The sequence below is a fragment of the Benincasa hispida genome, chromosome 9 (assembly GCF_009727055.1).
Source record: "Benincasa hispida cultivar B227 chromosome 9, ASM972705v1, whole genome shotgun sequence".
Taxonomy (NCBI): domain Eukaryota; kingdom Viridiplantae; phylum Streptophyta; class Magnoliopsida; order Cucurbitales; family Cucurbitaceae; genus Benincasa; species Benincasa hispida.
Window position 1 is genome coordinate 60,288,868 of NC_052357.1, and position 23,442 is coordinate 60,312,309.

The window sequence follows — 23,442 nt, forward strand, 5'->3', positions numbered from 1 at the left end:
GGCGGAGTTACGAAAAGAGTTGATAATACGGAAGATGCGATGAATATGCAGGGAATGGGTTGAGAAGGGTTCAGCTAACACTTCCTAGGATGCGTTCATGTTATGCGATCATGCAACATACATACAATAGCATTGTGGTTTTGGTTGTTTCCGTTTATAGGTTCTTTCTTTAGACTCTCTCTCGAGTAGCTCTAAAGGGATGTTAGACACAACAGAAAACAAGATAATCACATGAAATGAAGATCCTAGGTCATGTTAGCTTAGTTCTTCTCAACCCATTCGATGGATTTAGCTACACATGCGTGCTTTTAAGAGAGTTAACAGATGTAGATACGCAAGTTTCATTTTATAGATATAGAGTTAAAATACAAAATAACAATGTGAAATGAGAATAAAGAGCCTGGTAGCAATCTCTTGCTTCCCAAGGCTTTTACACTGTTCTTCTTTACTCTGTTCAAAAGATAGTCTCGCTCTCGCGAGATTCGGCCCTCTCTCTGCTTTTCCATGCCTCTAGATTCTCTCTCGAGCTGACCAGAGAGATCTTCCGACGTCTCTTCCCTTCTCTCGCTCCACCTTCTAAGTAAAAAAGAAAACTATGCACAAGGCTACTTCTATCTAAAGAAGAATTCTCTAACTATCCGAACTAAACGAAATCCTTCACTGAAGGTTGCCTTCGGTATTTATAGAGCTTCGGGGTGAAAGGCTTCTTCTTTCTTATGATTGCACTGATGGGATGGAATTAATTCTCTGTCTGATGCGCCGTATATTTGTCACCAAAAAGTTGAGTGTACTTGCTACAGTAGTTCGTTAGCAGCTTATCAACTTAATTCGGAATCGACCGTCATCAGCTTTCTGTCCCATCGTGATTTATTATGCTTTTCACCCAGATGCGCCCACCAAGTTGCGACGGCTCTGCGCAACAATCCTTCTTGAGCAGATATTTGCGAGCACAAATTACTGCAAAGCCTTGTAGTAACGCTGCGTGCGACCATTGATTTCTTGTGATTTCATTTTCCGCATTGCGTCAACGCATATTCTACACAAAAATACATAAGTTAACTGTTTTCATGCGATGGACGCATGCAACCAGAATATTATGAACTTAATGCTTTTTGGATGCAATTTTATATATTTTATCAACGCAAACCTTCATTGTTTAATAATTTAGCACTATAATAACGTGCATTTCTGCTCGTTATCACACTCCCAAATTTAAACAATGCTTGTCCTCAAGCATAAGATAAATATTTCCTTTAGAAAGCTGACCGCAATCTCTTTTCCTAGATTTCTCGAGGATGCCTTATTCAAATCCTATACACTAAGATTTCCTTAATTTTTATTCAAGTCTCTTCTTAAAATATTTCTAAAATTTAGGGACTGCAAGTTTAACCTTCAAAAAAACTTTTACTAGATTCCAGGACATCGCATGATTTTTTTCAAAAAAACTTTTTCACTGGGGTGTTAAATGATTTTTATCCTTGCTTATCTTAAACATTATTATTTTTTTCTCTTTGACCCTGCACTAATCCAAGTGCCTTGCCTTCGTTTTGGCTTGTCCCCACATGCGTCATGCGGACATCAAACTACGAGCAGGGTGCTCTTTCTCAAACTAAACTCATACCCATTTGGCAGCGAAGTTGCGGTCTTTTTTATCAATTGATCACGATTCCTACATTCGTTTTGGCTTGCCCCCATGTGTGTCATGCGGATATCCAACTACAAGTAAGATCCGATCGCAACGTTATGATTTTTTTATAGAGCTAAAAATAGCAAGGTCGAAAATACATACCTCACCCCCAAATTTAAAATGCGGCAATATCCTTAATGCCAAAAGATGAAAGAAGTCATGCGATGTTCTTAGGAAGTTTGGTAAAGGGTCAGTTTGAAAGAAGGCTAGCAAACCACTAACTTCTAGAAATATTTCATGAGGTGACTGTCCTAAAATTAATTTGACTTTAGTGTATAGGAAAAATTAGAAGCATGTGTTTCATCATTGAAATCATAATTGGCAAAGAGAAAGCATGCAGTGACTTACTAAATTGATCAATGTTAAATGATTGCGGTAACCAAAGAGAATGCGGTGATAAAATTTTCAAAATTAGAATGCGATGCGATAATGCAGAATTTGGAATAAAGTCAAGGAAAAATACAACCCTCAAATTTGCGTTGTCGCCGGCATTATTTGTTGGCGCATCTTGCTTTGCGGCGATCTACTTTCTTTGGATTGCGGGGACTAAATAAAGTAATTGCAACTTTGTATAGCGCCTTCACAATCGTTTACCCCGATCATTGCAAGAGAAACATTGAGAGGGTTAAATAATATTAAAAAAGAGTTAACAAAATTGTTTGCCACGATCGTTCAGCACGATCGCTTTTTTTTTTTTAGTAAAGAAGTAAATATGCAATAACAGATAATAACAAGATGATGAAAGTTCATGAAGTATTGATGTAGAAAAAGGATATTCAAAAGGATTGCGTCCCTGATGAGGTTGGATCACATAATAACTCAGGGACTGCTTATTTTGTGGTACAAGCTGGAATTTTTACATCCACGACGGCTTTTTCTTCTTTTCTGTGTCCTCTGGAATCCTGACTGCCTTAATCTGGAGCTTTTCCCCGTTAATGTTCATCACAATCTCCCCCTTACTCACATCAATATAAGCGCGACTGGTCGAGAGGAATGGTCGTCCCAATATGATGGGCTCATCTTCGTCTGCTTTATAATCCAAAATGATGAAGTCTACCGGTAAGATGAATTTATCAATTGAGATTACGACATCTTTCAACTCTCCTTTAGGATGTATTCGGGATCTATCCGTAAGCAGGAGAATCTCTGTCGTGGGCGTGAGTTTGCTCATATAAAATCTTTTGAAGATTGATAGCAGCATTACATTTATACTCGCCCCAAGATCGCATAGTGCTTGGCCATTGTAGACCCCTCTAATGGAGCATGGTATCGTGAAGATTCCTAGGTCGCACATTTTTGGTGGGATCATAGCATTTTGCGTTATACCACTGTTGCGATCTTTTCTTCATCATTTGTTTCTCTTTCAATCTTTACGGGACTGGTAGTAGTTGGACTTCTTCTGCCTCATGTTCTAAAGGCTTGAGGGTGGATGCAACTTCAGGGTTCATCTTCTCGGGCTTTTCCGAATTATAAGTCAATAGGTCCTTAGTTGTTTCCACATTCAAGTTGGTCGTGATGGGTTCCTCCCTTACTTTCGCAGTCATTTTGTTGCTTAGCAAGGAGACTGCTAAGCATTGTTCCTTTCTTGTACCCCCAGCGTTGCGAGGAAGCTCCGTTGAGCTTGGTAAAGCTCCTTGCGGTCGAATTTTGAGCTCGCTCGCAATTTGTCCTAGCTGAATTTTGATATTTCAGATGGACGTTGCTTAATTCTGAAGCACTGATTCGTTCTTCTCAATGTATTGCTTCAATAAGCTCTCTAAGGATGAAGATTGTGGTGTCTATGAACTACTAGTTTGGTTATGCGTTGGACCGTTGGTTCGTGGGAGAAATCCGGGTGGCCCTTCTTTTTGTGCCATTGGTTGAACACTTTTTTGTTGATTTTTTCATGCGAAATTTGGGTGGTTTCTCCACCCAGGATTGTATGTATCAAAATGGGGATTATTCTTTATAAAGCATACTGACTGTGGATTTCCTAGGCATTCTTCCATCAGATGAGTGTCTCCACAGATGACACAACTTGCGGTTGTTTGAGCAATTGCGTTGACCTGCCCCTTCCCATACTATTAATTGTGATGCCTTGAATCAAACTCATCATCGCAGTCATTTAGTTCTGAAGGGATGCGGTGGCCCCGTTGTTCACATCACTATCTTTAATTCTTAATATTTGGTCGCTTTCTCGCCAGTCCTCGTGATTTTTGGAAATGCGATCAAGTATATTTTTGGCTTCCTCATATGTTTTGTCAAGCAGGCCACCAGTGCTGCCGTATTGGTAGCGGTCTGCGACACAGGGTTCAGTCCTTGATAAAAAATCTCTATCTGCAAGCAGTCTGGTAAACCATTATGTGGACAGTCTCTTACCAGCCTCTTAAACCTCGCCCAAGCATCGTTGAGCGATTCGTCAGTTTCTTATTCAAAATTCGTTATTAATTTCCTTTTTCTGGCATTCTCAGTTGGTGGGAAATATTTCTTCATGAACTTTTCGACAACTTGTTCCCACAAAGTTATCTCTCCCGGTTCGAGAGAATAAGCCCATTTTCTTGCCTGATCACACAAAGAAAAGGGAAACAAAGTTAGTCGAACTTCTTCGGTAGAGATATTCGAGAACACAAAAGTGTTGCAGATTTCTGTGAAGCCCCGGAGGTGGGCGTGCGGGGCCTCGTCACGCCTTCCTCCAAACTGTCCAGCAGTCTGGATCATCTGCAGCATCACCGGTTTCATTTCGAATCGAGATCCATCAAGGGCAGCTTCATGATTCCTGGAGAGAAATCGTAGAGGTTTGGTGATGCATAATCCTGGATGGGCCTATTACGATTGTTTGCCCGTAGGATTGGATTCGCCATGACATTATTTTCATTTGGTGCTTCGTTTCCAGGCTGCTCCGCCATATCGTCTTTATTCGATTGTTGTTGTTGGCGGTTGTCTCTCAATCTTCGTCAGAACGTCCTCTCAATCTCCGGGTCATAATTTGCCAGAGATTGAGAGCTGCAAAGAAATTAGAAAAATTACCGTTAGCACACTGAATTGTCGAAGTCCCCGACAACGGCGCCAAAAACTTGATGCGTTATTTTATGCGGTGAAATGATGGAATGAATTGTGGTGATAGGGATGCATTGTGCAAGAAGTTTTCTCAGCAGGATCCAAGTATAAACCCTACTGAGTTTCCTGGCACGCCTAGGGTCAAACTCAGGGACTAAGGAAAACGGTATGCAGTGATAATTTTTAAGAAGACTTTGCGGTAACCAATAAATCAAATAGTTATTTTTGGGTTGTTGTTTGCAGTATAAAATAAATGTATGCGGCGGAGTTACAAAAAGAGTTGATAATACGGAAGATGCGATGATTATGCAGGGAACGGGTTGAGAAAGGGTTCAACTAACACTTCCTAGGATGCGTTCATGTTATGCGATCATGCAACACACATACAATAACAAGTCATCTCTCAACACAAATGCTACAACTTCTAATTCTAGAACGCATGCGATATATGCGATAAGTCTCTACACATAAGCCTCTATTCTTGTTTATGCGATGACAATTGACATTCATATATACAAGGCGACCACATAATATCATAACCTATCTCTATGATGCATGCAATGCATGTTGGCAAATAGAGTTTATCTCTAAGCCCCCATCTCTTGCTTATGCAAATCTAGTCTCGCTCTCTCGAGTCTAGATTCTAACATAGCTCTCTCAAGTCTTAGGTTCTTTCTTTAGACTCTCTCTCGAGTAGCTCTAAAGGGATGTTGGGTGCAACATAAAATATGATAATCGCATGCAATGAAGATCCTGGGTCATGTTAGCTTAGTTCTTCTCACCCATTCGATGGATTTAGCTACTCATGCATGCTTTTAAGAGAGTGAACAGATGTAGATAAGCAAGTTCCATTTTATAGATATAGAGCTGAAATACAAAATAACAATGCGAAATGAGAATAAAGAGCCTGGTAGTATTCTCTTGCTTCCCAAGGCTTTTACATTGTAATTCTCTACTCTGTTCAAAAGATAGTCTCACTCTCGCGAGAGTCGGCCCTCTCTCTGCTTTTCCACACCTCTGGGTTATCTCTCGGGCTGACCAGAACGATCTTCCGGCATCTCTTCCCTTCTCTCGCTCCGCCTTCTAATTAAAAAAGAAAACTATGCACACGGCTACTTCTATCTAAGGAAGAATTCTCTAACTATCCGAATTAGACGAACTCCTTCACTGAAGATTGCCTTCGGTATTTATAGAGCTTCGGGGTGAAAGGCTTCTTCTATTTTATGATTGCACTGATGGGATGGAATTAATTCTCTATATGATGCGCCGTATATTTATCACCGAACAGTTGAGTGTACTTGCTACTGTAGTTCGTTAGCGGCTTGTCAACTTAATTCGAGATCGACCGTCATCAGCTTTTTGTCCTATCGTGATTTATTATGCTTTTCACCCAGATGCGCCCACCAAGTTACGGCGACTCTATGCAACAATCCTTTTTTAGCAGATATTTGCGAGCATAAATCACCGCAAAGCCTTGCAGTAACGCTGTGTTCGACCGTTGATTTCTTGTGATTGTATTTTTCTCCTTGTGTCAATGCATATTTTGCACAAAAATACATAAGTCAACTATTTTCATGCAATAGACGCATGCGACCACAATATTATGAACTTAATGCTTTTTGGACGCAATTTTATATATTTTATCAACGCAAACCTTCATGGTTTAATAACTTAGCACTGGAATAACGTGCATTTCTGCCCGTTATCACATGGTTCCCTCGAAAAGTATTTCACAAACACCTTACGAGTTATGGAGAGGACGTAGAGGTAGTTTACGTCACCTTAGGATTTCGGGATGCCTAGCACATATCACTACAAGAAATACCTCATTTGATAGCTTTGGATTATACCAGTTTACAAAATAGGCTATAAAAAAGGGGGGAAATAAATATTAAAAAAAAAAAGCAAAAAGTTCAAATATTTTGGTGTGCGCGCTTTAACATTTTGTGTTTTCCCCTTCTTCCCCCCATTTCTTCCCTTGCGCTAATCTCCAAGGTAATCTTCCCCCATTTCTTCCCTTGCCCTAATCTCCCACGTCACTACCTTCTAAGAACTTCCTGTCAAGCTTTCTTTCTGTTCTAAAAAAATTTCTTCTGGTTTTGTGCTCTAAAAAAATTTCTTGCGCAGACCCTTAATACTGAAGAAAATCATCACTCTCTCACAATAATCCCTCATGGCATCGACAATGCCTCCAAGGCAGAAAGATGTTCTTCTCAATCCCACATCCCACATCGACTCTCTTTCTCATTTTATGGTGTCGGAGATTTGCAACATCGTCACTATGTCAAAGATTTGTTTCATCATCACTAGCGTCCATTGGGTTCATTCGCCAACATAGTCAGGTCGTGCAACCTCTCTCTTTCACTGTGTCCATAAGGTGAAATAAAACTGCTCATAATTTCACCGCTCGAGTATTTTGATTCGAATCACATCTCATGATAGTGGGATTGGGGGAGGGTCATCCATCGGTGGCATGCCTACCAAAAAAAAAAAATATTTCTCTATCCAATGAAAAATTGGAGAAACCAAAATAGAGCAAGTAAGCTTCTTTCCTTTTCTGTCCTCTATTCTTTCACTTTGTGTATTCCTAAGAGATTCGTAGTCAACCTTTTCTTAAACATATTACATATACTCGTAGTTTTTTATGTTTATTTTTTCTTTGTAATTTTTCTTTTTGAGTTATTGGTTCATCTACTCTTCGAGCTTATTAGATCTTGTCCATTTATCCCTAGGTGTTTGTTCGTTTATTTATTTGTTTGTTTGTTTTAATATTGACTTTATATTATTTGTACCCTACAAAAGCTGTTGGAAACGACAGGGCCCTCAGAACGATGAACTGTAAAACCGTCAAGGCACGATGGTCAAGCGAAGAACAAAACCTGCAAAACAGAAACTCGTTATAGGTTGAGTCACGGAGCTCACTCTCTTTAAGACGTTTCGTGGCTCTGCTCAAGTGTGCAAGCAAGTCTGAAAATTGCCACGTCGTCCACAGGATAAAACAGCCAAATGAAAACCACGAAAATGCATCATTACCGATCAGAATGTACACCCTTTCTAAACTCACTGCTCGAAAGCTAAGATGGGGGAGGAGAGGAAAATGAAGTGGGGAATTAAGAACATGAATTTTGTGTGTTACGAACTGTTGAGGTCTCGCCTTTTATAGGCCTTCAGCGTTGAAACGGACCGTTTTAAAAAATAAATCAAACGGACCATTTTAAATAAATTTTTAAAAAATAATCAATGGAACCATTTTCCCTTTTTTCGATTAAAAATAATAATAATAAATAAAATAGTATTTTTTTATTAAAAGTAATCATCACACACGCCACGCCCGACTGGATAGTGGTAGCGGCAGTGCGCATGTGGGATGTCCACCGAACCCATATTAGTCTATCTCCTCACTTTCTCCAAAACATGGGTACCCCTTGGGGCCCAAACCCAAAACACAAGATTGAGGTACATAAAGGAGACTTCCAATACCAAATTTTCCAATGTGAGATTCTTCAGCCAAAAAGTTGGTTCCCTCTAGTTTTAAAAGTTAAATTTGCACCCAACAACCCCCCACTTGGAAATTTAAATAAAACGAAAAGAGAGAAGATTTTCATTGAGCAGTTTCAATCTATACAACACTGTGCATAAGCAAAGGTGTCTTACAACTTGAACCTTTACATAGTATAGATGATTCAGAATATACTAGAGTAACCCTTGGTTTTGAACTTTATCTCTAACAGCATCTCACACAGAGTGTCATTAGGATGTAGTACGAAAGCCCGTGCTTTTAAGGCCTAGCACGCGAATCCCAGTTTAGTGAATGCTCTAGAGAGTTTGCCTATAAACTCCATAAGAAGCTGCCCTCACTACCACATTCACACAGGTGAGTCTATTAAGGGTACTCCTGTAGCTGGGTACCCTACTTGTCATCAAGTATAGATCTCATTAAGAATTGAGTTCAACCTTTCTTACGCTTGAGGATATCATGCTCAGACTTTAAGTCATAGGAATGGAACTCTATGTTTGGTTTAGCATGATTCACTATACATCACTCGTGATCAGTTATTACCCGTTGAACCTGTTTCTTGGGATCTTCAGTCTACTAGTTGGATTTTCCTCACCGTGATTCATTTTATGATAGGCATGAGTCCCATCCTTTTTGAGGTTCTGAAAACCTTTTCTCTGGCCAATCCTTTCGTCAAAGGATTTGCCAAATTTTCATTAGTTCGTATATGATCCACTCTAATTGCATCAGTAGTGAGAAACTCTCTAATGGTACTGTGCTTACGACGTATTTGACATCTCTTTCCGTTGTAGTAATGGTTCTAAACTTTTTCGATTGTTATAGTACTATCGCAATGGATCAATATGGCTGATAACGGCTTTTCCCATAAGAGAATCTTTGATAGCAGACTTTTAAGCTAGCCTGCTTCTTCACTAGTTGTCGCTAGTGTTATCATTTCTGACTCCATTGTAGATTAGGGTAAAATAGTCTGTTTCTTGGACTTCCAAGAGACAGCTTCGCCAGCTATATTAAAGACATAGCCACTTGTAGCCTTTGAATCATCCAAAAGAGAGTTTCAATCAGCATCGCTGAACCCTTCCAGGACAGCGGGAAACTTTTGATAATGTAATCCTAGGTTTTGGGTTTCTTTAGTATCTCATGACCCTTTCTATACCATTCCAATACTCTTTACTAGGTCTGCTTATAAACCTACAAAATAGTCCTACAGCATAAGCTATGTCAGGCCTAGTGCAATCGGTAGTGTATCTAAGATTGCCTATGATGCTCGCATACTCAGATTGATTAACACTGTCACTAGTTTTGTTGAACAACTTGGCACTTGGGTCATAAGGAGTATAGGCTAGTTTACACTTAAAGTAATTATATTTCTTTAGAATCTTTTCTATATAGTGAGATTGATCCAAAGAAATTCCCTTTTCAGACCTATTTACTTTTATTCCTAAGATTACACTAGCTTCTCCAAAGTCTTTCATGTTGAAGTTCGCATTCAATATTGATTTTACATCATTCATGACGTACAAGTTCAACCCAAAGATCAATAAATCATCTACATATAGACACAAGATAGTGCAGAGGTTATTATCAAACTTATGGTAGATGCATTTGTCACTTTCATTGACCTTGAAACCTTTAGATAGGATAAGGTTGCCAAATTTTTCATGTCATTGCTTAGGAGCTTGTTTTAGTCCATAGAGAGATTTTTCTAATTTACACACCTTATTTTCTTGACCATGGACAACAAAACCCTCAGGTTGTTCCTTCTTCAAGTTCACCATTTAGGAAAGCGGTTTTTACACCCATCTGATGTACTACGAGATTATAAAGGGCAGTGAGAGAGAACATGACACGGATAGAGGTAATTCTAGTGACAAGGGAGAAAGTGTCAAAGAAATTTGCGTTTTCTTTCTATCTAAAGCCCTTCGCTACTTACCTGGCTTTAAATTTGTCGACAGTCCCATTAGGTCTAAGTTTCCTCCTTAAGATCCATTCGCACCCTATTGCCTTACATCCTGGTGGTAGATCTACTAAGTGCCAAGTCCTATTTGAGTCAAGTGAGTCCATCTCATCATTCATGGCTTCTTGCCATAGGTTGGCATCTACTGAGGATAGGGCAACTCTTAGATCTTTAGGGTCTTCTTCTACATTGTAGGTCAGAAAGTGATTTCCGAAATCTTTGGCGGTTCTAGCTCTTTTGCTTCTTCTAGGTTCTAGGTCAGTTTCCTCTCTAGGGTTAAGATTTCTAACTAGGGTTATACCACTTGAACCAGAGCCCCCACTATTCCTTTATTTAAAGGGAAACCTATCTTCAAAGAAGTCGGCATCATTTGACTCAATGATCAATTGGTTCACTAGATCATAGAACTTGTAGGCTTTACTATTTAAGGCATAACCTATAAAGACACACTCGTAAGCTCTACTAGCCAACTTTCTCCTTTTTGGGTCAGGAATCCTTACAAAGGCTAGACAACCCCATGTTCTAAAGTAGGACAAATTTGGTTTCTTATTCTTGAGAATTTCATAATGTGAAGTTTTATTTTTAGATTTTGGGATTCTATTTAGCACATAACACACGATAAGGATGATTTCACCCTACCAATAAGACACGGCTCCTAAACTAAGTAAAATAGCAACTACTAGCTCAGCTAAAGTTTTATTTTTCCTTTTGGCTTTTTCGTTCATTTTAGGAGGATAAGGTGCAGTCTTTTCGTGTATTATTCCATGTGAGTTAAAGTATTCAGTAAAACTGTTCGAGTCGTACTCGGTTCCCCTATCACTATGAAGTATTTTAACTTTTCTATTAAACTGATTCTCTATTTCATAAACAAAAAGTTTGAAGACATCAAAAGCATCACTTTTGTTTTTCAGTAGGTATACAAAAGTAAAATTAGAGCAATCGTCAATAAAAGTAATGAAATATCTTTTATTGTTCCTAGTCAATATGCCATCAAATTCACAGACATCAGAATGAATCAAATCTAGAGGCTCAAAATTCCTAAGTACAGATTTATGCGGAGTTTTAGTAATTTTAGCCTGACTTCAATACTCGCATTTATCAAAATTATTCGTAGATAACTTAGGTATCATTTCCAGCCTAATCATGTTACTAATTACATTCTTATTTACATAACAAAGTCTAGCATGCCAAATATTCATAGAACACAGTATATACACAAAAGACTTCATTTTATTAAGGTCTAGATTTAATTTGAACATTCCCTCAATTGCATACCCTTTCCCTACAAATACATTATTTTGGGTAAGGGTATATAGATCTGCCCCTATAGTTTGAGTAAACCCAACTTTGTTGAGGAGATAGCCCGAAACCAAATTCTTTCGTATCTCCAGAGTGTGCAGAATGACCTTCAACGTGAGGGTCTTCCCAGAGGTAAACTTCAGTTCCACGTCGCCGGTTCTAGCAACTTTCGTGGAGTGGTGATCTCCCAATAGAATATTCTTATCCTTAGTTTTAGTATAAGTTTTAAATAGACTAAGGTCATGACAGACATGGTGCATCGCGCCAGTATCTATCCACCACCCTTCACATTTAATTCTGTGATCATGGCGACTAACGGATCTTCTGTCAGGTTCGCTTGACTAGCAGGACGATGCCTGTTCCTACAGTTCCTAGCCATGTGCCCAGGTTTATTATAATTAAAGCAGAGGAACTGTACCTTTTCCCCTGAAGGGGGCTTCTATTTTTTCTGTTGGTTTTAGTTGCTGGAGCCACGGTTCTAACCTATCCTTTTTGTCCTTTTAGGTTTTTGGTCAGGTTTTACCACAGCAGAGGCGGGTTTTTTAGATACTGCGTTCACCTCCTCCTTCTGGTCCTACTTCCGGGCTTCCTCCTCGATCCTTAGTTGGGTTATAAAACTCCACAAGGAGAACTCCTTGGTCTTATGTCTCAAAGTGTTCTTAAAGTCCTTCCACAAGGGGGCAGTTTATCAATAATAACAGCAACTTGGAATTGTTCGTCTAGAGGCATATCTTCAGTAATTATCTCATGAGCTATCTTCTGAAGTTCATGGGATTGGACCTCCACGGATTTGTCATCCATCATTTAGAACTTGAGATAACAGCTAACTGCATATTTCTTCGACCCGGCCTCCTCGGTGTCATACTTCTTTTACAGGGCATCCCATAACTTTTTTGCTATCTTCATTGTACTGTAGTAGTCATACAGATCATGAGTCAAGTCATTTAAAATGAAATTCTTACATAGAAAGTCTTTCTCCTCCCAGTCAGCAGCTTCTTTTATCTGTTGTTCAGTTGGTTCTTCTAAAGGGATGATTGGCTTAGCGCTGGTACAAGCTTCGGCAACTTTCTTAATGGTGAGGAAGAAAAGCATCTTTTGCTTCCACTGCTTGAAGTTCGCTCCTTCTAATCGGAATGGACGGTTGAGGTCAGATATCTCATTGTTGCTACTGAGGGCCATTGAAGATGTGGAAACGTCTTAAAATTGTTGGAAATGGCAGGGCCCTTAGAACGATGAACTGTAAAATCGTCAAGGCATGACGGTCAAGTGAACAGCAAAACCTGCAAAACGGAAACTCGTTATAGGCTGAGTCGTGGAGCTCGCTTTCTTTAAGACGTTTCGTAGCACTGCTCAAGTGTGCAAGCAAGTTTGAAAATTTCCACGTCGTCCCCATGATAAAACAGCCAAATGAAAACCGAACGGAAATGCACTATTACTGATCGGATCGTACACCCTTTTTAAACTCACTGCTCAAAAAGCTAAGATGGATGAGGAGAGGAAAATGAAGTGGGGAATTAAGAAAATGAATTATGTGTGTTACAAATTGCTGAAGGCCTCGCCTTTTATAGGCCTTCAGCGTCGAAACGGACCGTTTTAAAAATAATCAACGAACCATTTTAAAAATAATCAATGGATCGTTTTAAAAATAATCAATGGACCGTTTTAAAAAATAATCAATGGGTCGTTTCCCCCTTTTTTCAATTAAAATAATAATAATAAAAAAAATCAAATAGTATTTTTTTATTAAAAATAATCATCACACATGCTCGCCACGACCGACCAAACGGCAGCGACACGCGTGTGGGATGTCCACCGAACCCATACTGGTCTATCTTCTCACTCACTCCAAAATATGGGTACCCCTTGGGGCCCAAACCCAAAACACAAGGTTGGAGTACATAAAGGAGACTTCCAACACCAAATTTTCCAATGTTGGATTCTTCAACCAAAAAGTTGGTTTCCTCTAGTTTTGAGATTTGCACCTAACAAAAGCATATTCTAAAATCATAAAAGCACCGCATAAATGAAAATTCTCTCATCTTTTCAATCTCACAAATCCCCTGGCATATGCTAAAGCTTTTAAACTTTTAGATGGAATAAAAGAGGATTGATGTAGTAGTAATTTTGGTGTTTAGTAATTTTCCTGTGTATTGTTTGTTTTCACTTGTAGGAGCAGTTTGTACTAATTTCTTCTTGATACTAAGACATTTGCAAAGGTATGATAATTGATAAAAATAAAAGAAGATGAAGGAGGAAAAAACACACGACTAATTTACATGGAAAATCCTAGGCCAGGGAGAAAAAACAACGATCAAAACTTGTTATTAAGTTATATAGAAATACAGAAAGACTGCTTAAATAAATAGACAGTCAGGAAGCCTTAGGCCCATAAGAGAATTAAAAATAAACCCCTAGGGCAAACCAACCCTTTTTCGACACTCCCCCTCAAGTTAGGGCGTAAATATCAATCAGACCCAACTTGCTGACACAGTAGTCAAAACTTCGTATTAACAGCCCCATCTACAATCTGTTGATTTGAAAGGATGTAGGGAATACATATGCTCCTATTGTCCAGTCTTTCTTTAATAAAATGTCTGTCAATCTCGACGTGTTTGCTTCTATCGTGTTGGATCGGATTGTTGGCAATACTTATTGCTACTTTATTGTCGTAGAACAATTTCATTGGAAGCTTGCTATCTTGTCGAAGATCTGTTAATACTTTCTTCAACCAGATTTCTTCATATATCCCCAAACTCATGGCCCTGTACTCGGCTTCTACATTACTCCTGGCAACCATTCCCTATTTCTTACTTCTCCAAGTGACCAGATTGCCTCAGACAAAAGTGCAATACCCAAACATAGACTTTCTATCAACAGCAGATCCAACCTAGTCCAAATCTGTATATGCTTCTATACCACGTTTACTAGTCTTCCTGAATAGAAGACCTTTACTAGAAGTGCCCTTTAGATACTGTAGGATGCGTTCAACGACTGTCATATGTTCCTCATAGGGAGCTTGCATGAACTTACTAACAACACTCAGAGCATACGATATATCAGGTCTCGTGTGAGACAAATATATCAACTTCCTGACAAATCGCTAATATCTCTCTATGCTAATAGGGGCTCCATTATTAACATTACTCAGTTTGGCATTATACTCTGCAGGGGTATCTATAGGTTTACACCCAGTCATTCCTGTTTCTTTGAGGAGATCTAGAGTATACTTTTGTTGACAGAGATACCCTCTTTCGATTGAGCCACCTCCATCCTAAGGAAGTATCGCAATTTTCCCAAATCTTTAATTTCAAATTCTTCAGCATCTTTGTTTTAAGTCTCATAATTTCATCAGTATCATCACCGGTCAGAACAATGTCATCTACATACACAATAAGTACTGAGGTCTTTCCTGAACTCGACTTTTTTGTAAACAACATGTGGTTTGAGTGTCCCTGATCATACCCTTGAGCTTTAACAAACGTGGTGAATCTGTCAAACCAGGCTCTTAGCGATTGTTTCAACCCATACAGTGACTTCTTCAATCTACAAACTCGATGGTTAAACTGGTGTTCGAAGCTGGGTGGAGGGCTCATATAGATTTCTTCTTCGAGTTCTCCATTAAGAAACACATTCTTTACATCCAATTGGTACAAAGGCCAATCTTTATTAACAACAACAAATAACAGTACTCGGGTCGTATTGAGTTTGGCCATAGGAGAGAATGTCTCAGAGTAATCAATACCAAAGATCTGGGTAAAGCCTTTAGCTACCAGTTTCGCCTTGTATCTGTCAATCGAGCCATCAGATTTGTACTTCACAGTAAAAACCCATTTACATCCAACCGTCTTGTGTCTCTCAAAAAGAGCAACCTGTTCCCATGTCCCATTTTTCTCTAGAGCTTTCATTTCTTCCATAACTACAGCCTTCGGAGTTTCCATGGCAACTTGTATATTACTTGGAACCATTACCGTATCTAGACTGGTAGTAAGAGCCTTGAACTCAGAAGATAGGTTACTATATGTCATGTAACATAGGGAACTTTGTGCATGACCTAGTCCCTTTTCTCAAGAAATTGGAAGATCAAGAAACGCATCACAGTTTTCCTCTTCTCCACGTTCCTTACTGTAGCTAGCTGTCTGATTTATGGATCTTTCTTTAGAAGGACTTCCCATATAATCACCTTCCCTTCCACTATTCTTGTTTGCTGGAGTTATTTCTTCAGTGTTGTCTTTTCCATCAGTTTCTTCATCTTCCTCAATTTCATGTATTTTCTCATCATTTGCATCAATCTCTATATCTCTGTCCACTTTACAATTATTAGTCTCAACACAATCATCAGTATCACAAATAGGGATATTCATACCTGGAACTGAGACCAAGTCAGACTCATGAACTGGAGCCGGAGAAGCGACAGACGGCACTATTTCCTTCCTGAGATTCTTCCTGTAGTAAGTTATCCAAGGGATTGATTAGTGGGAAGAACAGGACTAGGGATAACAGGGCTAGGATGTTTAGGTTCAGCCGACACCTCTAGGGGAATGGAGTACGTGGACTAGTTAGCCTCTTCACTAGGACTCTCCCCCTGAAGAGGATTAACGGGAAAAAACGGCTGATCCTCGAGAAAGGTGACGTCCATAGACACAATGTACTTCCGAGACGAGGGATGATAACAATTGTACCCACGTTGATGGAGAGGGTACCCAACAAAGACACATTTCTAGGCACGAGGAGTGATTTTCGTACGATTGGGACTGTGGGTATGGACAAAGACAACACATCCAAACACCCGCAGAGGTACGTTTGAAATTAACCGGGTGTTAGGATACAATTCTTTGAAACAATCAAGAGGAGTATGAAAGGATAAGACACGGAAAGGCACGCGGTTGATTTGGTGGGCTATAGTGAGGATAACACCGCCCCACAGATAGGAAGAAAGAGAGGTAGATATCATAAGGTAACGAGCGACCTCTACTAGATGCCTATTTTTCCTCTCGGCTACTCCGTTTTGCTGGGGAGTATAGGCACACGAGCTTTGATGGATAATTCCTTTAGATACCAGGAAGTCCCTAAACGAGTTATTAATGAATTCACACCCGTTATCACTACGTCAAATGGCAATTTTTGTGTTGAGCTGGGTTTCTACGGTCGCATAAAATTGTTGGAAAACAAAGGACACCTCAGACTTATCGGTCAAAAGGAAGACCCAGTCAGTCTGGTGTGATCGTCAATAACGGTGACGAACCACCATTTTCCTATAGAGGTAGTGGTTGGTGAGGTACCCTAGACATCACTATGGATAAGACTGAATGGTTTGGACGGCTTGTAAGGTTGAGAGTGAAACGAAACACGACTTTGTTTAGCCCGGATACACACATCGCACTGTAAGGATGATATATTAATATTATGAAATAAATGCGGAAAAAGATACTTCATATATTAAAAATTGGGATGTCCCAGACGGTAATACCATAACATAAAATCGGTCTCAACAGTAGAGAAATTCAAAGAAATAAAAGTAGTCCTATAACCATCCTTAAAGGAAGTTTCATCAGTCAGGAAATAGAGCCCCCTGTCGTGCCGGACATTGCCAATCGTCGTCCCCGAGCTCAGATCCTGAAACAAAACAATGTCGGGTGAGAAAAAAATCTGACAGTTCAGGTCCCTTGTAATTTTACTTACAGATAGTAAGTCATACGAAATATTAGGAACATGCAGCACATCACGCAATATTAGACCCTCAAACAGAGAAAGATGTCCTTTCCCTGCGACAGGGGCAAATGACCCATTTGCGATTCTAATCTTTTCATTGCCGGCACTCGGGTGATATGATAAAAATGATCAGAAGACTCGGTCAGATGATCTGTTGCTCCAGAATCCACAATCCAGGGCCATTTACCATTAATGCTAATAAAACCAAAGGATTGAGTCGTACCTGAGTGTGCAATTGCACTGACCCCAACAACATTTAAGTTACTCTGACCATTAGCTTGAGGCAGAGTCGAGGTCTTGTCATTCGTCGAGTCGTTAACCAGAGCCCGTCCAGGACCAGCCTTGTTCTGTGACTAATGTCATTTGTAATTTGGAGGTTTTCTATGAAGCTTCCAACACTGGTCTTTCGTGTGCCATGGTTTTTTGGAATGCTCATAGACATGTGGAGGTTTCTTGTCACTATCTAATCCAAATGACTTAGTGGCAAAAGCAGCAACCTTAGTAGACGTAACTATTGAAATATTCATGGCCCTAGACCTGTCTTCTTCGAGGTGTATTTTAGAGCACACCTCCCTCAGTGACGGTGTAGGACGTTGGCCCAAGATCCTGTTGCGAACACCGTCAAATTTCGGATTTAACCCAGTCAGAAAATCATACACTCAATCAGCTTCCTCAATTTTGGAATACTGCGTCCCATCATATGTACATCTCCAGATAATCTCACGGCATAAGTCCATTTCTTGCTATAACAAGGACAATTTGTTGAAGTATGACGTTATATCCGTAGCTTCTTGCTTACATTCATGGACTTGTTTGCGTAAGGTATAAAGGCGGGATGCATTCTGCTTCTGCGAATACAACTGCTGTACTGCATCCTAGATGTCTTTGGCAGTCGACATATAAAGTAACGATCTACCAATTTGAGGTTCCATGCTACTTACTAGAACTGATCGTAGCAATGAATCTTTTGCTCTCTAGATACGTTCATGGGGACTGTCGGGTTCAGGTTTGGCTATCTCCTCAGTTAGATAGCCAAATTTCTTTCTTCCTTCCAGAGCCATTCGGATGGATTGCGACTAGGAGAAATAATTTTTGCCATTTAACTTTTCTCCAATAATAATTCTTGCAGAGTGTCCTATTGATCCATATAATAAATTTGTAGCAGGTAAAGAATTGAAAGAGTTTACCGGGTTCTCGGAGCCTAGCTGTAAATTGGACGATTCCGGTTGAACACTATTTGAGTGAACTGACCCAAAATCCGCGAGTTGTTGCTGAAGGAAAAGAAATCTACTTTTAATCTCATCAGAATATGCCCCATTCACATCAGCCAGAGAGGTCGGAAATGCGACCGGACCGGCGTCACTGCAGTCAAAGAGGACCGGCCAATCTACTGCCAAAGGTTACTGGTCAGAGAACCCACCGACGAGGCCACGGCTAGTCGAGCCAAAAAGTCGCCGCAACTTCGAACCCTAGGGCTGTCGATCGATCTAGTGAGCTCTCGTCTGGTTTGCGCGTAGGCTGCTGGGAGATCGACCGACCTGTTGTGCGCAAAAGTTGCTGGGAGATCGACCAATCTGGTTGCCATCGACTGTTCTGGATTCGCGGAAGGTTGGGCTGCGACTGGATCTGTTCGCCGAACATCATCTACACCTAGGAGATCAACGGGTCTGCGGCTGAAGTGTGGCTGAGCATCGCTCAGATCTGAACGCCAATTCTCCTTGGTTGGGTGTGATCCGATCTATCCATCGATGGGTTGGGTTATCGTTCCGGCGACATTCATTTGTTGAAAAAGGCGAGGTAAGATAGTCTCTAGGTATTGTTGGACAGCTTCCTTAATCGTGTCAGTTATCTCAAAATTGATCGTTGAAGAAGACTCATCAATGGTGGCTAGGGTTTTGTGACCTAGGGTTTCGTCTCTTTGCTCTGATACCATGATAAAAATAAAAGAAGAAGAATGAGGAAAAAAAACACGACTAATTTACGTGGAAAATCTTAGGCCAGGGAGAAAAAATCACAATCAAAACTTATTATTAAGTAATATAGAAATACAGAAAGACTGCTCAAATAAATAGACAGACAGGAAGCCCTAGGCCCATAAGAGAATTACAAATAAACCCCTAGGGCAAACCAACCCTTTTTCGACAATAATCATTGTGTTAACAAATTGTTAAGTATTTGAGTTTAGTTGTATGGATTAGATAAAAGGACTGGGTAAACCTTAATAGAAGAAGCAATCTTTATGCCTCATTGTTGTTTGTTTAATCCATATGTGCCCAGCTTGAACAACCACATGAATGATATAAAGAAGGAAATTAATAGAGAATCCACTCATACACAGCAGTGGATTAAATATAAAAACAAAGGATCTCGAGAAGTTAGATTTCTCAATGATAAGATGAATATTGGGTTGTGATAATTTCCGTATCTGTCGAAGGAGCGTATTGGTGTGGTTAAGGTTGCTGTTAACTAAGAGTCGAGAAAGAGTGATTGAGGGCTGATTAATCTTAAGATTTTGTTGATTGATTTATGAAATTCTATAGTTGATTTGTCTGAAGTCGTGAACCCATTTGATATTGCTGATATGGTGTCATATTTTTGCTAATGTACAGTTTTGGGCTTGTTTTCTTCTTAACTTTTTGGTCTTGTTTTTGTTTTTTTAGAGTTTTGTATGCTTTGCTCCGCTTCTTTATGTAAAATGGTGGCATACACTTTTATTACAAGTGTTGTTGTCTTTTAAGTTTTCAGCATTAAACTTATGAGTAAAAATTGAATCAACTACATGTGTACACTTACGTTTGTATTAAATGAAATATAGGAAGGAGCTTGAACTAGAGGAGCTTTGTTTTTCTTATCGGTTGCCTTCTATTTCTGAGATATTGATTTTTTGTCTACTTTTTGCTACTTTTGTAATTTTGGTTAGGCCTCGTAAATTTTTATGTTTTTTTTTTTTTTCTTTTTTGTGAATCCCTGATGAAGTTTATAGAGGAGGAGCTCTATAGGCTAGACTACAAGCACCACATCTGTAGTATGTTTATTATTGCTCTTGTTGATCATGATAAGATGTTTGTCATTCCCAAGTAATGAAATTTGGTGTCTTCATGATTCAAGATTCCCGATTCAAAGTTCTGTTGAGCTGAAACTAATATTTGGGTATTGATATTGATGGATTCCTCTGCTTTTAAGCTATCAATTACTAATGATTTTCTTGAAAACATAGCCATAGTCATCTTGAAAAACAGAAAAAAATCAAAACCTTGCATCTCTAAATACACTTTCCCATTGCTTTTTTCAAGTAAAAGCAATCTTATTGATCTTCTATAGCAGGTCATGTTCAAGCTGGTACATTGTCATTTTGATTTATATAGTCCATGTATAAGTTGTGAAAACATTCAACTGTGAGTTTATATTTTTATCAGCCAAAATATTTATGATATACGACCTTCTAAACTAGTTTGAATGACAAGTATATATACTTGATCCTTGATCTTTTTTCTTTAGTACTTTTGATCTAAATGATCAGCAGTAACATTATAAGATAATTTGTAGTTGAGTTTAATCAAAATAAAGTGATATGTTGGATAAAATAGAAATTAAGCTGAAGAGTTTCTACGCATATGGTTTTTATGGCATACTGCTAGGTGAGTTAAAATAGTAGCTTTTCTTTGCACATTATTTTGGAATCCTCTCATGCATTTTCCATGATATAGGTTCATTATAAAGATATGCAAGTATATTAGTAAAGACATTATAATATGTTTTACATTGTTGTATTATATATTCTTAGTTGGTGTAGTAGGTTCAGAACTTAAAACTTTGGGTAGCTTGTTGGAATCTTCTAAGTCCAGAACTTACCATTTTTGAGTTAATCATGTTGATAATAATCTCCTTTGTTACTTAGTAAATATATATTCTTTTATTATTGAGTTTGGAAACTGCATATGACTATAACAATTGCTTTAATTTTTTTTTTTTTTTTTAAGAACTATACATACACATAGCATTTATTTCAAGTTCGCCTCATTATTTATTTCTTTTAATTTCAGCTAATGCATCTTATTACTCTATTTTAACTTTTTTTTTAAAAAAAAATTGTTTTGCAAGAGATTAAAGTGATATGATGTATCTTACTGTGGGATGTGTTCATGATTGATGATGGTTTGGCAATTTGGATCTCATTCGCAGCAAAGGTCGGTGACTCTTCTTCTCCTTCATGGCCAATTAATCCATATAGGTTGCATTATACAAAATAAGTTTTTTCTTTTTATCATGACTAGTTCTTAGCTTGTTTGTCTCTTTTGGTGGATTTTCTCCACTAGAGTCAAGTGCGACATAGAGATCCACTATTGTACACTGCTCATAATTTGTAAATATAGTGTTTACTTTTATTTGGTTTGGTTTGATTCATAGAGTTCAATTTCCACTTCGAAAGGGTGGGATACTTTAACATTTTGAAGATTCATGAAATAATTTTTGGAGGGGAGGGTGTAATTTTCAATATAAAGTTCCGCTAACCACACTTTTGACTCTAATGCTTAACCCTGGTTCGAAACAAATATATAAAATATAATGAGAGAGGTCGATTGGAAAGGTTGGCTGGAATGAAGTGATTGGAGGTAATATGTCATGTTGCTTCACATAATAAGGGTGTGCATGACTTGACTTTTTACCTTCTTTCTCTTACTTAGCATGACAGATTGGAATTAAATGCTTGATATCATTAATTTTCTAGTGTTGCAAAGCTTGAGGAGTTAGGGACTTTAGAAAGCCTATTGATTTATTGTTCTACTTTTTGCTGCTTCCTTTTGTAGTTTTGGTTATGGCTTGATGTAAATTTTTGTGTTTATGATTATGTTTATGTTTTTTGTTTTGTTTTGTTTTTGTTTTTGTTTTTATTTTATTATTTTTTTTTTTTGGATCGCCAGGTAATATTTACAGAGGAGGAGTTTTGTAGGCTTATGGACTACAAGCATTACATTTGTAATATGTTCGTTATTGCTCATGTTGCTCATGGTAAGATGTTTGTTGTTAAATTGTATTCGTTTATGAGTTGGCTTCTTGATTGTTTTTTGTTATGTCCATCATAATTTTTATTACTAAAAAGAATTGGTTTCTTTTAACTTGAAGTAATTATTAAAGTTCATGCTCAATTTGCCTCTAATGCAACACACATATACAATTATGGTTCAAATGCCATTGCCAACTCATTTATTAGAGTTCACTTGAATAACTTTCGTTGCTTTAGCATTCTAAGTTTATTTAGTTTTTATGACATATTCAAAGTTAAATTTATTGCCCTACCTTTTATTGTACATTTCTATGTATTAATATCTTGTTTCTATGGTAACTTTATCGATTATTAATGAATCACATATTTTTAGGTTGTTTTTAGAGTCAAAATGACAATTATGCACTTTTCATATAGTTTTGACATTCAATTATGGTTTTGGGAACCAAACTGATGCTAATTCACTTTTTATGTATGTAGATGAGGATTAAAGATGGAAGCTCAATTCCATGACGCTATTGTTAGAGTATATTAACGTTCAGCAGAGGAAAAATAGAATCAATAAGTACTCTAATTATACTTAATTTGAGTTTAAACATGCTTCAAAGTAACATTTACAAAAGAGGGTTTGCTAAATACAATATCTTTAAAATATCATCTTCAAGTCCAGTTGAGATCCATGTGAAAGAGCTTCAATCTTCAAGTAGACAACCACCAAGATCTTCGCTACTATTCTCTTGTAAGGATTGTGTGGTGGAAACCCTAAATTGAGTTAGAAGTATATAAGATATGAGGAGGGTTTGATTATTTCTGTAGAGTTTCTATTGAAGTTCTTCATAAGCATGAATCATAATTCATTTCAACACTTCAATTTATAGAGCTTTCACCATGCAAATATATAATTTGCATGAAGGGCAGCTTCTACTTGACGGAGAAAATGGAGAAGTGAGTAAGGAAGTTCATCGCATAGTGGAGATTTCCAACATTTTGGAAATCTCCACGTTGAAAACCATTTTCAAAATGTTTTTCCTAAAATGATTTTTTTTAAAAAAATGTAAACTAAACTTATTTAATTTTATTTGTTAGTTTTATTTCAATTAATTAATTTTTTAAATAAAAACTAAACAATTAAACCTTTTAATTAAGATTAATTTAATATCTACTATTAAATTAATAAAAATCAATTCCATTAAAATGACATTAATTTAATATAATTAATATTTAAATCATATTTA

General features: G+C 38.1%; 2 long non-coding RNA genes across 2 annotated transcripts; one reads left to right on the forward strand and one right to left on the reverse strand.

The window, feature by feature from the left end:
- Positions 1–16,929: 16,929 nt before the first annotated feature.
- Positions 16,930–18,130, reverse strand: LOC120085797. Its single transcript, XR_005484033.1, has 2 exons — positions 17,426–18,130; positions 16,930–17,106 (listed from the first exon to the last, which is right to left on the reverse strand). It is a non-coding gene; the product is annotated as an uncharacterized LOC120085797 (long non-coding RNA).
- A 258-nt stretch (positions 18,131–18,388) lies between these two features.
- On the forward strand, positions 18,389–23,014 carry LOC120085796. Its single transcript, XR_005484032.1, has 4 exons — positions 18,389–18,999; positions 21,304–21,389; positions 22,125–22,212; positions 22,688–23,014. It is a non-coding gene; the product is annotated as an uncharacterized LOC120085796 (long non-coding RNA).
- Positions 23,015–23,442: the final 428 nt, after the last annotated feature.